Raw genomic sequence first — 16372 nt, 5'->3', positions numbered from 1 at the left:
CCTTTCTCCCTTAGTCTAGTCCCTGTCACCACCGTTATACTTTCCACTACTACGAATTTACTTTAGCTACCTTATGTAAGTGGAATCATGTTATCTTTTGTGACATGCATGTCTTACCTAGCATGTCTTCAAATTCATACATGTTATAGCATGTGACAAGACTTACTTTTAAATGCTGAATAATATATATATACCACCTTTTGTTTGTTCATTCATTTGTTGATGAACATTTAAATTACATCTACCTCTTAGATAGTAAATAAAGCTGCTATGAATTTGGTTCTGTAAATATGTTTTAGAGATCCCACTCTCAATTATTTTGGATAAATCCCCAGAAGTGGAATTTCGGGATCACTGGTAGTTCTATTTTTAATTTTTTTGAGGAACCTCCATATTGTTTCTCATAGCACTTGCATCCTTTTGTAAGTCTATCAATACTGTATAAGGGTTTTAATTTCTCCACATCTTCACCAGCATGTTATTTTCTGGAGGTGGTGTTTTGTTTTACTGAAACTAGCCATCCTAATGGGTGTGAGCTGATATCTTGTGGTTTTGACTTGCATTTCTCTGATTACTAATGATGCTGAATATCTTTTCATATGCTTGATGGCCATTCGTATATCTTGTTTGGAGAAATGTCTGATCAAGTTCTTTGCGCCCATTTTCTAATTCGGTCATTTGTTGTTAATTTAATTTGGTTTTTGTGGTTGACTTGCAGGAGTTTTAAAATATATTCTGGATATTAACCCCTTATCAGATATTTGATTTGCAAATATCTTCTCCTATTATTCAGGCTGACATTCACTTTGTTGATTATGTGCCTTGATGCACAGATGATCCCTGATAAACAATAGGGTTACATCCTGGTAAATCCACTGTAACTTAAAAATATCATTGTCAAAAATGCATTTAGTAAACATAATCTACTGAACATCATAGCTTAACCTAAGCCAAAACCATCTAACACAAAGCCTATTTTATAATAAAGTAATGAGTATCTGATGTAATTGATTGAATAACAAACTAAAAGTGGAAAACATAATAGCCGTATGTATACTTTAAGTACAATATCTACTAAATGTGTGTTGCTTTCCCACTAGCATAAAGTGAAAAAAAAATAGGTCAAACTATCTTCAGTGGGAACATCTGTAGTCTCATTTGTGTATGGTTGCCTGTGCTTTCGGTGTTATATCCAAGAAATCCTTGCCAAATCCAATGTCAGCTTCTCTCTTATGTTTTTCTACGTGGTTTATTGTTTTAGGTTTCATATTTAGGGTTTTATTCTATTTTTAGTAATTTTTGTATATGTTGTAAGATAAACTTTTTTTTTTTTTTTCTTTGCAGATAAATACAAGGTTTTGTTGTATCATTTGTTGAAGAGATTGTCCTTTTTCCATTGAGTGGTCTTGGTACCCTTACCAAGGATTATTTGTCCATATATATAGGGTTTATTTTTGTGCTGTTTAGTCAGTCTATTTTTCAGTCTTTATGCCAATACCACACTACTTTGTTACTATAACTTTGTAATAATTTTTGAAATCATAAAGCCCTCCAACTTTGTTCTTTTTCAAAATTTTTTTGGCTATTCAGAATTTCTTGAGATTTGATGTGAAAATATATGTACATGTACTTTTTAAATTGTACTTTAAGTTCTGGGATACATGTGCAGAACATGCAGGTTTGTTACATAGGTATACATGTATGATGGTGATTTGCTGCACCCATCAACCTATAATCTAGGTTTTAAGGCCTGCATGCATTAGGTATTTGTTCTAATGCTTCCCTTCCCCTTGCCCCCTCCACTGGCCCCAGTGTGTGACGTTCCCCTCCCTGTGTCCATGTGTTCTCATTGTTCAACTCCCACTTATGAGTAAGAGCAATATTTATATTGTTTTATATCTGCAACATGCTTTTAACTTCCTTGGTTTAAGTTCAATCCTAAGTATTTTATTCTTTTTATTCCTTTTTTTTTATTATTATACTTTAAATTCTAGGGTACATGTGGATAACGTGCAGGTTTGTTACATATGTATACTTGTGCCATGTTGGCGTGCTGCACCCATCAACTCATCAGCACCCATCAACTCACCATTTACATCAGGTATAACTCCCTATGCAATCCCTCCCCCCTTCCCCCTCCCCATGATAGGCCCCGGTGTGTGATGTTCCCCTTCCCAAGTCCAAGTGATCTCATTGTTCAGTTCCCACCTATGAGTGAGAACATGCGGTGTTTGGTTTTCTGTTCTTGTGATAGTTTGCTGAGAATGATGGTTTCCAGCTGCATCCATGTCCCTACAAAGGACACGAACTCATCCTTTTTTATGGCTGCATAGTATTCCGTGGTGTATATGTACCACATTTTCTTAATCCAGTCTGTCACTGATGGACATTTGGGTTGATTCCAAGTCTTTGCTATTGTGAATAGTGCCGCAATAAACATACGTGTGCATGTGTCTTTATAGCAGCATGATTTATAATCCTTTGGGTACATACCCAGTAATGGGATGGCTGGGTCATATGGTACTTCTAATTCTAGATCCTTGAGGAATCGCCATACTGTTTTTCATAATGGTTGAACAAGTTTACAATCCCACCAACAGTGTAAAAGTGTTCCTATTTCTCCACATCCTCTCCAGCACCTGTTGTTTCCTGACTTTTTAATGATTGCCATTCTAACTGGTGTGAGATGGTATCTCATTGTGGTTTTGATTTGCATTTCTCTGATGGCGAGTGATGATGAGCATTTTTTCATGTGTCTGTTGGCTGTATGAATGTCTTCTTTTGAGAAGTGTCTGTTCATATCCTTTGCCCACTTTTCGATGGGGTTGTTTTTTTCTTGTAAATTTTTTGAGTTCTTTGTAGGTTCTGAATATTAGCCCTTTGTCAGATGAGTAGATTGCAAAAATTTTCTCCCATTCTATAGGTTGCCTGTTCACTCTGATGGTAGTTTCTTTTGCTGTGCAGAAGGTCTTTAGTTTAATTAGATCCCATTTGTCAATTTTGGCTTTTGTTGCCATTGCTTTTGGTGTCTTAGACATGAAGTCCTTGCCCATGTGTATATCCTGAATGGTATTACCTAGGTTTTCTTCTAGAATTTTTATGGTTTTAGGTCTAACATTTAAGTCTCTAATCCATCTTGAATTAATTTTTGTATAAGGAGTAAGGAAAGGATCCAGTTTCAGCTTTCTACTTATGGCTAGCCAATTTTCCCAGCATCATTTATTAAATAGGGAATCCTTTCCCCATTTCTTGTTTTTGTCAGGTTTGTCAAAGATCAGATGGCTGTAGATGTGTGGTATTATTTCTGAGGACTCTGTTCTGTTCCATTGGTCTATATCTCTGTTTCGGTACCAGTACCATGCTGTAGCTAAAGTTTTTAATACTATGTTGATTAGAAGTATCAAGAGTAGGCATCCTTTTCTTGTTCCTGATCTTAAAGTTTTCACTCTTTCACCATTGACTATGATATTAGCTGTGGGCTTTATTATGTTGAGGTAGTTTCCCTGTATTCCTAGATTGAGTGCTTTTGTCATGAAAGAGTGTGTTGCTAATTGCTTCTTCTACACAAACTGATATGATCATAGGGTTTTGTGTTTCACTCTGTTACTGTGTTGTACTACACTAATTTTGTATGTTGAACCATCCTTTCAATCTAGAAATTCCACTTAACCATAGTGTATAATCCTTTTAATGTGTTGTTGAATTTTGTTTGCTAGTATTCTGTTGAGGATTTTAATACCCATACTCATCAGAAATATTGGACTGCTACATATGTATACATGAGCCATGTTGGTGTGCTGCACCCATTAACTTGTCATTTACATTAGGTATATCTTCTAATGCTATCCCTCCACCTCCCCCCTCCCCACAATAGGACCTGGTGTGTGATGTTCCCCTTCCTGTGTCCAAGTGATCTCATTGTTCAATTCCTACCTATGAGTGAGAACATGTGGTGTTTGGTTTTCTGTTCTTGTGATAGTTTGCTGAGAATGATAGTTTCCAGCTGCATCCATGTCCCTATAAAGGACACAAACTCGTCCTTTTTTATGGCTGCATAGTATTTCATGGTGTATATGTACCACATTTTCTTAATCCAGTCTGTCACTGATGGACATTTGGGTTGATTCCAAGTCTTTGCTATTGTGAATAGTGCCGCAATAAACATACGTGTGCATGTGTCTTTTTAGCAGCATGACTTATAATTCTTTGGGTTTATCACCAGTAATGGGATGGCTGGGTTGAATGGTATTTCTAGTTCTAGATCCTTGAGGAATCGCCACACTGTTTTCCACAATGGTTGAACTAGTTTACAGTCTCACCAATAATGTAAAAGTGTTCCTATTTCTCCACATCCTTTCCAGCACCCTGTTGTTTCCTGATTTTTTAATGATTGCCATTCTGACTGGTGTGAGATGGTATCTCATTGCGGTTTTGATTTGCATTTCTCTGATGGCGAGTGATGATGAGCATTTTTTCATGTGTCTGTTGGCTGTATGAATGTCTTCTTTTGAGAAATGTCTGTTCATATCCTTTGCCCACTTTTGGATGGGGTTGTTTGTTTTTTTCTTGTAAATTTGTTTGAGTTCTTTGTAGGTTCTGGATATTAGCCCTTTGTCAGATGACTAGATTGCAAAAATTTTCTCCCATTCTGTAGGTTGCCTGTTCACTCTGATGGTAGTTTCTTTTGCTGTGCAGAAGCTCTTTAGTTTAATGAGATCCCATTTGTCAATTTTGGCTTTTGCTGCCGTTGCTTTTGGTGTTTTAGACATGAAGTCTTTGCCCATGCCTATGTCCTGAATGGTACTACCTAGGTTTTCCTCTAGGATTTTTATGGTATTAGGTCTAACATTTAAGTCTCTAATCCATCTTGAATTAATTTTCATATAAGGAGTAAGGAAAGGATCCAGTTTCAGCTTTCTACTTATGGCTAGCCAATTTTCCCAGCACCATTTATTAAATAGGGAATCCTTTCCCCATTTCTTGTTTCTCTCAGGTTTGTCAAAGATCAGATGGCTGTAGATGTGTGGTATTATTTCTGAGGACTCTGTTCTGTTCCATTGGTCTATATCTCTGTTTTGGTACCAGTACCATGCTGTTTTGGTAACTGTAGCCTTGTAGTATAGTTTGAAGTCAGGTAGCGTGATGCCTCCAGCTTTGTTCTTTTGACTTAGGATTGTCTTGGAGATGCGGGCTCTTTTTTGGTTCCATATGAACTTTAAAGCCGTTTTTTCCAATTCTGTGAAGAAAGTCATTGGTAGCTTAATGGGGATGCCATTGAATCTATAAATTACCTTAGGTAGTATGGCCATTTTCACAATATTGATTCTTCCTATCCATGAGCATGGTATGTTCTTCCATTTGTTTGTGTCCTCTTTGATTTCACTGAGCAGTGGTTTGTAGTTCTCCTTGAAGAGGTCCTTTACATCCCTTGTAAGTTGGATTCCTAGGTATTTTATTCTCTTTGAAGCAATTGTGAATGGGAGTTCATTCATGATTTGGCTCTCTGTCTGTTACTGGTGTATAAGAATGCTTGTGATTTTTGCACATTAATTTTGTATCCTGAGACTTTGCTGAAGTTGCTTATCAGCTGAAGGAGATTTTGGGCTGAGACAATGGGGTTTTCTAAATATACAATCATGTCATCTGCAAAGAGGGACAATTTGACTTCTTCTTTTCCTAACTGAATACCCTTGATTTCTTTCTCTTGCCTGATTGCCCTAGCCAGAACTTCCAACACTATGTTGAATAGGAGTGGTGAGAGAGGGCATCCCTGTCTTTTGCCAGTTTTCAAAGGGAATTTTTCCAGTTTTTGCCCATTTAGTATGATATTGGCTGTGGGTTTGTCATAAATAGCTCTTATTATTTTGAGGTACGTTCCATCAATACCAAATTTATTGAGCGTTTTTAGCATGAAGCGCTGTTGAATTTTGTCAAAGGCCTTTTCTGCATCTATTGAGATAATCATGTGGTTTTTGTCTTTGGTTCTGTTTATATGCTGGATTATGTTTATTGATTTGCGTATGTTGAACCAGCCTTGCATCCCAGAGATGAAGCCCACTTGATCATGGTGGATAAGCTTTTTGATGTGCTGCTGGATCCGGTTTGCCAGTATTTTACTGAGGATTTTTGCATCCATGTTCATCAGGGATATTGATCTAAAATTCTTTTTTTGTTGTGTCTCTGCCAGGCTTTGGTATCAGGATGATGCTGGCCTCATAAAATGAGTTAGGGAGGATTCCCTCTTTTTCTATTGATTGGAATAGTTTCTGAAGGAATGGTACCAGCTCCTCCTTGTACCTCTGGTAGAATTCAGCTGTGAATCTATCTGGTCCTGGACTTTTTTTGGTTGGTAGGCTATTAATTATTGCCTCAAATTCAGAGCCTACTATTGGTCTATTCAGGGATTCAACTTCTTCCTGGTTTAGTCTTGGAAGAGTATAAGTGTCCAGGAAATTATCCATTTCTTCTAGATTTTCTAGTTTATTTGCGTAGAGGTGTTTATAGTATTCTCTGATGGTAGTTTGTATTTCTGTGGGGTCAGTGGTGATATCCCCTTTATCATTTTTTATTGCGTCTATTTGATTCTTCTCTCTTTTCTTCTTTATTAGTCTTGCTAGCGGTCTATCGATTTTGTTGATCTTTTCAAAAAACCAACTCCTGGATTCATGGATTTTTTGGAGGTTTTTTGTGTCTCTATCTCCTTCAGTTCTGCTCTGATCTTAGTTATTTCTTGCCTTCTGCTAGCTTTTGAATGTGTTTGCTCTTGCTTCTCTAGTTCTTTTAATTGTGATGTTAGAGTGTCAATTTTAGATGTTTCCAGCTTTCTCTTGTGGGTATTTAGTGCTATAAATTTCCCTCTACACACTGCTTTAAATGTGTTCCAGAGATTCTGGTATGTTGTATCTTTGTTCTCATTGGTTTCAAAGAACATCTTTATTTCTGCATTCATTTCATTATGTACCCAGTAGTCATCCAGGAGCAGGTTATTCAGTTTCCATGTAGTTGAGCGGTTTTGATTGAATTTCTTAGTCCTGAGTTCTAGTTTGATTGCACTGTGGTCTGAGAGACAGTTTGTTATAATTTCTGTTCTTGTACATTTGCTGAGGAGTGCTTTCCTTCCAATTATGTGGTCAATTTTGGAATAAGTGTGATGTGGTGCTGAGAAGAATGTATATTCTGTTGATTTGGGGTGGAGAGTTTTGTAGATTTCTATTAGGTCTGTTTGCTGCAGAGCTGAGTTCAATTCCTGGATATCCTTGTTAACTTTCTGTCTCATTGATCTGTCTAATGTTGACAGTGGAGTGTTGAAGTCTCCCACTATTATTGTACGGGAGTCTAAGTCTCTTTGTAAGTCTCTAAGGACTTCCTTTATGAATCTGGGTGCTCCTGTATTGGGTGTACATATATTTAGGATAGTTAGCTCTTCCTGTTGAATTGATCCCTTTACCATTATGTAATGGCCTTCTTTGTCTCTTTTGATCTTTGATGGTTTAAAGTCTGTTTTATCAGAGACTAGTATTGCAACCCCTGCTTTTTTTTGTTTTCTATTTGCTTGGTAGATCTTCCTCCATCCCTTTATTTTGAGCCTATGTATGTCTCTGCGTGTGAGATGGGTCTCCTGAATACAGCAGACTGATGGGTCTTGACTCTTTATCCAGTTTGCCAGTCTGTGTCTTTTAATTGGACCATTTAGTGCATTTACATTTAAGGTTAATATTGTTATGTGTGAACTTGATCCTGCCATTATGATATTAACTGGTTATTTTGCTCGTTAGTTGATGCAGTTTCTTCCTAGCCTCGATGGTCTTTACATTTTGGCATGTTTTTGCAATGGCTGGTACCGGTTGTTCCTTTCCATGTTTAGTGCTTCCTTCAGGGTCTCTTGTAAGGCAGGCCTAGTGGTGACAAAATCTCTAAGCATTTGCTTATCTGTAAAGGATTTTATTTCCCTTCACTTATGAAACTTAGTTTGACTGGATATGAAATTGTGGGTTTAAAATTCTTTCCTTTAAGAATGTTGAATATTGGCCCCCACCCTCTTCTGGCTTGTAGAGTTTCTGCTGAGAGATCTGCTGTTAGTCTGATGGGCTTCCCTTTGTGGGGAACCCGACCTTTCTCTCTGGCTGCCCTTAAGATTTTTTCCTTCATTTCAACTTTGGTGAATCTGGCAATTATGTGTCTTGGAGTTGCTCTTCTCGAGGAGTATCTTTGTGGCGTTCTCTGTATTTCCTGGATTTGAATGTTGGCCTGCCCTACTAGGTTGGGTAAGTTCTCCTAGATGATATCCTGAAGAGTGTTTTCCAACTTGGTTCCATTTTCCCCCTCACTTTCAGGCACCCCAATCAGACATAGATTTAGTCTTTTTACATCATCCCATTCTTGCAACAAAACTTCTTGCCGGCTTTGTTCATTTCTTTTTCTTCTTTTTTCTTTAGATTTCTCTTCTTGCTTCATTTCATTCATTTGATCCTCAATCGCTGATACTCTTTCTTTCAGTTGATCGAGTCGGTTACTGAAGCTTGTGCATTTGTCACGTATTTCTCGTGTCATGGTTTTCATCTCTGTCAGTTCGTTTATGGCCTTCTCTGCATTAATTATTCTAGTTATCAATTCTTCCACTCTTTTTTCAAGATTTTTAGTTTCTCTGCGCTGGGTACGTAATTCCTCCTTTAGCTCTGAGAAGTTTGATGGACTGAAGCCTTCTTCTCTCATCTCGTCAAAGTCATTCTCCATCCAGCTTTGATCCGTTGCTGGCGATGAGCTGCGTTCCTTTGCAGGCGGAGGTGCGCTCTTATTTTTTGAATTTCCAGCTTTTCTGCCCTGCTTTTTCCCCATCTTTGTGGTTTTATCTGCCTCTGGTCTTTGATGATGATGACATACTGATGGGGTTTTGGTGTGGGTGTCCTTCCTGTTAGTTAGTTTTTCTTCTAACAGTCAGGACCCTCAGCTGTAGGTCTGTTGGAGATTGCTTGAGGTCCACTCCAGACCCTGTTTGCCTGGGTATCAGCAGCAGAGGCTGCAGAAGATAGAATATTGCTGAACAGCGAGTGTACCTGTCTGATTCTTGCTTTGGAAGCTTCCTCTCAGGGGTGTACTCCACCGTGTGAGGTGTGGGGTGTCAGTCTACCCCTAGTGGGGGATGTCTCCCAGTTAGGCTACTTAGGGGTCAGGGACCCACTTGAGCAGGCAGTCTGTCCATTCTCAGATCTCAACCTCCATGTTGGGAGATCCACTGCTCTCTTCAAAGCTGTCAGACAGTCATTTGCGTCTGCAGAGGTTTCTGCTGCTTTTGTTGTTGTTGTTGTTGTTTAGCTGTGCCCTGTCCCCAGAGGTGGAGTCTACAGAGACACGCAGGCCTCCTTGAGCTGCTGTGAGCTCCACCCAGTTTGAGCTTCCCAGTGGCTTTACCTACTTAAGCCTCAGCAATGGCGGGCACCCCTCCCCCAGCCTGGCTGCTGCCTTGCTGTTAGATTGCAGACTGCTGTGCTAGTAATGAGGGAGGCTCCGTGGGCATGGGACCCTCCCGGCCAGGTGTGGGATATAATCTCCTGGTGTGCCTGTTTGCTAAGACCCTTGGTAAAGGGCAGTATTGGGGTGGGAGTTACCTGATTTTCCACGTGTTGTATGTCTCAGTTCCCCTGGCTAGGAAAAGGGATTCCTTTCCCCCTTGCGCTTCCCAGGTGAGGTGATGCCTTGCCCTGCTTCAGCTTTCACTGGTTGGGCTGTAGCAGCTGACCAGCACCGATTGTCCGGCACTCCCTAGTGAGATGAACCCAGTACCTCACTTGAAAATGCAGAAATCAGCTGTCTTCTGTGTTGCTCGCGCTGGGAGCTGGAGACTAGAACTGTTTCTGTTCCTATTCGGCCATCTTGCTCCACCCCTCCTCTTCTCTCTTCTTTATTAGTCTTGCTAGTGGTCTATCAACCCCTAGAACTTAAAGTATAATAAAAAATAATAATAAAATAATAAAAATAAAGGGACATTTAATAAAAAGGTAATTTCATTTACTAGAAAAAAAAGAAATATTGGACTGCTGTTTTCTTTTGGCATCTTTGACCCTCTTCTTTAATGTTTTGGAAGAGTCTAAAAAGAATATTTGTCCTTTTAAGATTTGGTAGAATTCAGGCATAAAGGCTTTAGTATATGGGTTTCTTATTAATAGGGGACTTTTAAAATTACTCAGGTTCTTCATGATTTGGTCACATAGGGTATGTGATTCCTGGAATTTATCCATGTTTTTTAGGTTATCTGTTTTGTTGGTGTACAATTGTTACAGTAGTTATTTTTTACACTTCTGTCCTATCAGTTATAGTGTCTCCTTTCATTGCTGATTTTAGAGTGATCTCCTTTTTTCTTAATCTAAAGCTTTGTCAAACTCTGATTCTTCTTTAAAAACTCAGATTGGTCAAGCCTGTAATCCCAGCACTCTGGGAGGCCGAGACGGGCGGATCACGAGGTCAGGAGATCAAGACCATCCTGGCTAACCCGGTGAAACCCCGTCTCTACTAAAAAATACAAAAAATCTAGCCGGGCGAGGTGGCGGGCGCCTGTAGTCCCAGCTACTCGGGAGGCTGAGGCAGGAGAATGGCGTGAACCCGGGAGGCGGAGCTTGCAGTGAGCTGAGATCCGGCCACTGCACTCCAGCCTGGGCGACAGAGCGAAACTCCGCCTCAAAAAAAAAAAAAAAAAAAAAAACAAACTCAGATTGGTTGTTGATTTGAAATCTTTTTTGATGTATACATTTACAACTATAAACTTCCTTCTAAAAGTGCTTTTGTTGCATTCCACTAGTTTTGATATGTTGTTTTTATTTTCATTTGTGAAATTTCTAATTCCTTTTTTTGATTTGACTCATCGGTTTTTTGAGAGTATGTTTTGTAATTTCCACATATTTCTGGATATTCTGGTTTCATTTGTTCTATTGATTTCTAGTTTCATTCTACAATAATTAGAAAATATACTTTGTATGATTTCAATTTTTTTTGGATTTGATTTGTTAAATGTGGTATTGTGGTCTAACATGATCTATCTTGGAAAATGTTTCAAATATACTTGAAAAGAGGGTTCATTCTATTGGGTGGAATGTTCTGTACATGTCTAGTAGGTACTGTTTGTCTATGTAGTTCTTCAAGGGCTCTATTTTCTTGTTGATCCTCTGTCTGGTTGTTGTATTCATTATTGAGTGTAGGATATTCAGGTCTCTACTATTTTGGTATTGCTATGTATTTCTCTCTGCAATTCAAAGCACAAATATTTATAATTGGTGTATCTTCTTGGTGAATTTATTATATGATATCTTTCTTGTGACACATTCTGATAGTCTAATTTCTTATATCACTCTGGTACTGCTTTGATTACCATTTGCATGAAATATGTTTTTTATTCTTTACTTTCGGTCTATGTGTGTTCTTAGGTATAAAGTGAGTCTCTTATAGATAGCATATGCTTGGATCCTCTTTTTAAATTCATTTAGCCAATCTATATTTAACTGAGGAATTTAACCCATTTACATTTAAAATAATGACTAAGAGAAAAGGACTATTGCCCTTTTGTTAATTGTTTTCCCCATTTCTTATAGCATTTTGTGTCCCTACTTTCTTCTCTTACTGCCTTCCTTTGTATTTCATTGATTTCCTTATAATGACATGCTGTAATTCCTCTCTTATGTCCTTTTGTGCATATTCCATAGATATTTTCTTCATGATTATTGCAATTACATCAAACCTATTAAAGTAATTATCAGTTTAAAATTGAATTCTATGACTTCAATCACATAAACTCTACACTGTTATAACTTCACCCCTTCAATTTATATCACTAATTACATTTTTATATATTGTATATTAACACAGATTTCTAGTTATGTTTTTGTCACTTTAATACACCAAAATTATTCTAGTATAGGTTACTAATTTTGTCCATGCATTTACCTTTACTAGAGAACCTTATATTTTTGTACAGTTTTCCATTGCTGCCTACCATCCTTTTATTTCAACTTGAAGGACTTCCTTTACATTTCTTGTAGGGCAAGCTCAATAGTAATGAACTTTCTCCAGTTTTGTTTATCTGGAAGTCTTAATTTGTCTTTCTCTTTTGAAGATAATTTGGTTTGATGCAGTATTCCCTGTTGACAGTTTTTTCTTTTAATATTTTGACTATAGCATCCTATGCTTTTCTGTCCTGTGAAAAATCTGATATTTTTTCCTGCTTTCAAGAGTTTGATGACTATGTGTCTAAGTGTAGGGCTTCTTGATTCTCTGCGTTCTTTTCTTCCCTCAGATTTGGGTAGTTTTCAGCCATTTTAAAAAATAAGCTTTCTATCCCTTCTCTATATGGAACTATTACAATAAGTATATTGGTCCACTTGATAGTGTCCAATAAGTCTTTTAGGCTTCTTCACTTTCTCTCAGTTTTTCAATTCTTGCTCTCACAACTTCATGATTTCAAATCATTTGTCTCAAAATTTGCTGATTTTGCTTCTGCCTGCTCATCTGTTCTTGAATCCCTGTAATAAATTTTTCAATTTAGTTTTTTGCTCAATTTGTTTTTTAATAGTTTGTCTTTCTAGATATTCTTTTTGTTGATGTACCAGTTTCATATAGTTATCTGTCTATGCACTCTTTTAATTCATTGAACATCTTAATGATAGTTATTTTAAATTCTTTGTTAGACAGCTCATAGATCTACATTCCTTAATGTTGATTTCTAGAGATTTATTATTTTGTTTTATGCATTTGGACCATGATTCCCAGTTTCTTTTTATACCTTGTGAGAAGTGTATATGGTTGAAGTTTGGGCATTTGAAAAAACAACCACCTCTCTTAGTCTTTGTGTACTGGCTTTATGCAGGGAAAGGCCTTCACCAATCATCTCAGATCTTTTCTGATATCTTCCTCTTGGCATCTCCCTGTGAAACTGCAGCTCTAATATGCTGCTTGCCTCTGTTTTCAGCAGCTTCAAAACTGGGGTGCTGTTCTCTTCAGTGCTCTGAAGCAGGAGAGTTAGAAACCATTCCCTTGGGCAGCCAGTTAATTAGGGTGTTTAGCTGTTAACTAAATTTTTGTGGGTTTAACTTCCACCAATCCAGCAAAGGGTTAGCTTAAAGTAGTTGACTTGCTTTGAATCGATGCAGAATAGAGTCTTGCAGTACTTAGGTCTGTTATAGAAATTAAGTGTAATTTACTTACTGAGGGCTTTGAAGGCCCTTAGAAATTTAGGTTACATAAGACCAAGTTACAGTTAGTATTAATGGAGATATGGGTAGGAGGAGGGTAGAAGAGATAATAAGTGGGGGGAAGAATAGTATGGGTTTTGTGCTTTTCAATTGTCATTTTCATATTACTAGATGTGGGGAATAGTGTCACTGAGATGGAATAAATTAGGCATATGTAAAAGTACAGGTTGAGAAGGGTTATGATAGGTATAATAGTTGGGATAATAAGGCTATTGTTTTTTGTAAATTCTTGGGTGATGAATCATTTAGGCAGGAACCCTGTTAATAGAGGTAAACCTCCTAGGGATAGAATTAATGGAATTACAGGTGTCAACCATGTTAATTTGTTTCAGTCATGAGATAGTGACAGGGTTGTGCTTATATCCAGGTTGAGCGCTAGAAATGCGGTTGTTAAAATAAGGTACATAACCAGGTTTAGGGTGATGGGCAGTTGGAGCTTCTCTGGGCAGCTCAGGGGACAAAGAGGGAAATGACCCAGGACAGGACAAATTCTACTCTGAGGCACACTTACACATACCCACATTCTCAGCCACTCACTCACTCTCACAGTGGGACTGTGTAGACAGCCAGTTCACCGAACATGTACATCTTTGGGATGTAGGTAGAAACCAGAGTACCTAGAGAAAACCCACATAGACATGGTGAGATCATGCAGACCCTATACATGTAATGGCCCTAGCCAGGTTTTTTCCTCATCAACGTTATAAGGAAATGACCTTGAATGAAAGGACGTTATTCAAGGATCTTGATACGGTTTGGCTGTGTCATCATTGCAAATGTTGCCTCGAATTGTAACTGAAATAAGCTGCTAAATAATTATTTTGTTTTATTGATCTTTCATCATTTGATCTTAGCTAAAAGGCTGAGAAGTGATTTTTATTGATTTTTCTTAAATGTATATATAGCTCATATTTATTTCAGTGTTAAATATTAGAAGTTTTTGGTCTTTATTCAGAATTTTGGTGATGTTTTTGTGACCAGAAATATGCCGTAGGAACTTAACTCCTGCTGATATCAATTAGCCTAGGGTAAAATGGGTTTTCTTTTATGTCATTTTGCTTAAAATCAGTTTCTTAAAAACTATCAACAATGTTAAGGATTTACTGTACACAATAATACTGATACTAATTGAAACCAATTATATTAAAACAAGTTAAGAATTATTAAAAAATCAGGTTTAGAATGGTAATGTATGGGTTATAGATTAGTACTGCTATTATTCAACCTATGTGAGTGACTGAAGAGTAGGCTAAGATTTTACACAGTTGTGTTTGGTTAAGCCCTCCTCAACCACCTACTATAATGGATAGGATTGTGATAGACAGGAGGATGTTCATGTTTGTCAATGGGAAATTTTGAAACACAATCGAGATACGGGCTAGTTTTTGTCATGTGAGGAGAAGTATGCCAGAAATTAGAGAGGTTCCTTGGGTTACCTCTGGGACTCAAGTGAAAAGGGGCTATTCCTAGTTAAATTACTAGGGCCAATATTATTATTAAAGATGAAAATTGATTAATAGTGTTTATTGTTCATCATCCAGAGGATGGTTATTGGAAAGGATACCTATCATGAGAATTATAGATGTGGTTGCTTGTGTAAGGAAATATTTGGTGGCTGCTTCTGTAGAGTGGGGATTTTTTTTTTTTTTTAAAATTAAGATTGGGGTAAGGGCTAGCATGTTTATTTCTAGACCTGGTCAGATGAGAAATTAGTGTGAGCCTAGCATTGCGATAAGAGTTCCTGTGAAAATAGAGAAATAACAAGTTGAGCTAAGGGATTAATTACTATGGGAAGGGTGTAACCAATATTTTTGGGGTATGGGCCTGATAGCTTATTTAGCTGACTTTACTCTAGTACATGGTATAATAGGTAGCACAGAGGATTTTGGATTCTCGGGGGTAGGTTTGATTCTTATAGTTCTAGAAATAAGAGGATTTTAACCTCTATTGTTTACTCTGTCAAATTAATTCTTTTGTCAGTCATATTTCCCATGTTTGGGATGGCATGCTGGAAATATCACATGCAGAATGCTAGTTCAAGTGGTAAGAAATTTTTTTATAGATGATATAGGAGCTGGTCGTAATGGAATCAAGGGTATGCTGTTCAAATTCATAAAAATAGGGTGGTTCAAAGAAGGGTCTTGGTAATGAAATTTGTGGTATAGAGTTCTGGTGAATATATACTGTGTAGTGCTCCTATGAAGATAGTAGTAGTTAGGGCATTTATTACCATAACATTCATGTATTCTGCTATAAAGAAGAGGACAAAGGAGCCTGAGACTAACTGTGACTCCTCTGTTAGAACAAAAAGAGCTGAGTTAGTTTCTGCTAGAGTGGAGATAAATCATACTATGGCTAGAGGCCATGATGGCAAGACCAGTCAGAGGAATTCTTGCATTGTGATAAGTGCATATAAGTTAAATGAGCCGTTTATCAGTAGAACTGATAGCAGGATAATGACTAGGGTGAGCTCCTATGAATTTGTCTGGGCCACAGCTCACAATGTGTTGATTAGTGAATATTTTGAATTAGATGCTCATCCTGATCATAGTATAGACAGCCAGGCTTGATGTGGTTAGTATAAATAGCAGGCCTATATTGAAATTAATTAGAGGATCTGGTATAGGGAGGGTAGTTCCTAAGAGGAGAGCAATAGAGAGGGCTAGGATTGGAGCAATAATATAGAGGGCAATAGTAAATGTTGAGGGCCCTAAGGGTTCTTTGGTGAAAAGTTTTATTGCATCAATGAATGGTTGAAGCAGCCCATAGAGACCTACAGTGTTAGGTCCTTTGCATAGTTGTATATAGCCTAAGATTTTTCGTTCGATGAATGTAAGGAATGCTATAGTGATAAGAGTGGGGATAATGAGTAGGAGAAGGTTAATTATAGGCATATTGTTAAGAAGGAGTTGGATCGGCTGGGCGCGGTGGCTCACGCCTGTAATCCCAGCTCTTTGGGAGGCCGAGGCGAGTGGATCACGAGGTCAGGAGATCAAGATCATCCTGGCTAACACGGTGAAACCCCGTCTCTACTAAAAATAGAAAAAATTAGCTGGGCGACATGGCAGGCGCCTGTAGTCCCAGCTACTCGGGAGGCTGAGGCAGGAGAATGGCGGACACCCGGGAGGCGGAGCTTG

At 37.9% G+C, this 16372-nt stretch overlaps 1 pseudogene; it reads right to left on the bottom strand.

Moving 5' to 3' along the window:
* Positions 1-15324: 15324 nt before the first annotated feature.
* Positions 15325-16129, bottom strand: LOC140712270 (NADH-ubiquinone oxidoreductase chain 1-like; annotated as a pseudogene).
* Positions 16130-16372: the final 243 nt, after the last annotated feature.

The sequence above is a fragment of the Chlorocebus sabaeus genome, chromosome 8, assembly GCF_047675955.1.
Source record: "Chlorocebus sabaeus isolate Y175 chromosome 8, mChlSab1.0.hap1, whole genome shotgun sequence".
Lineage (NCBI taxonomy): Eukaryota > Metazoa > Chordata > Mammalia > Primates > Cercopithecidae > Chlorocebus > Chlorocebus sabaeus.
Note: the sequence above shows the minus strand (reverse complement) of the source record. Positions and strands in the feature narration are given on the sequence as shown.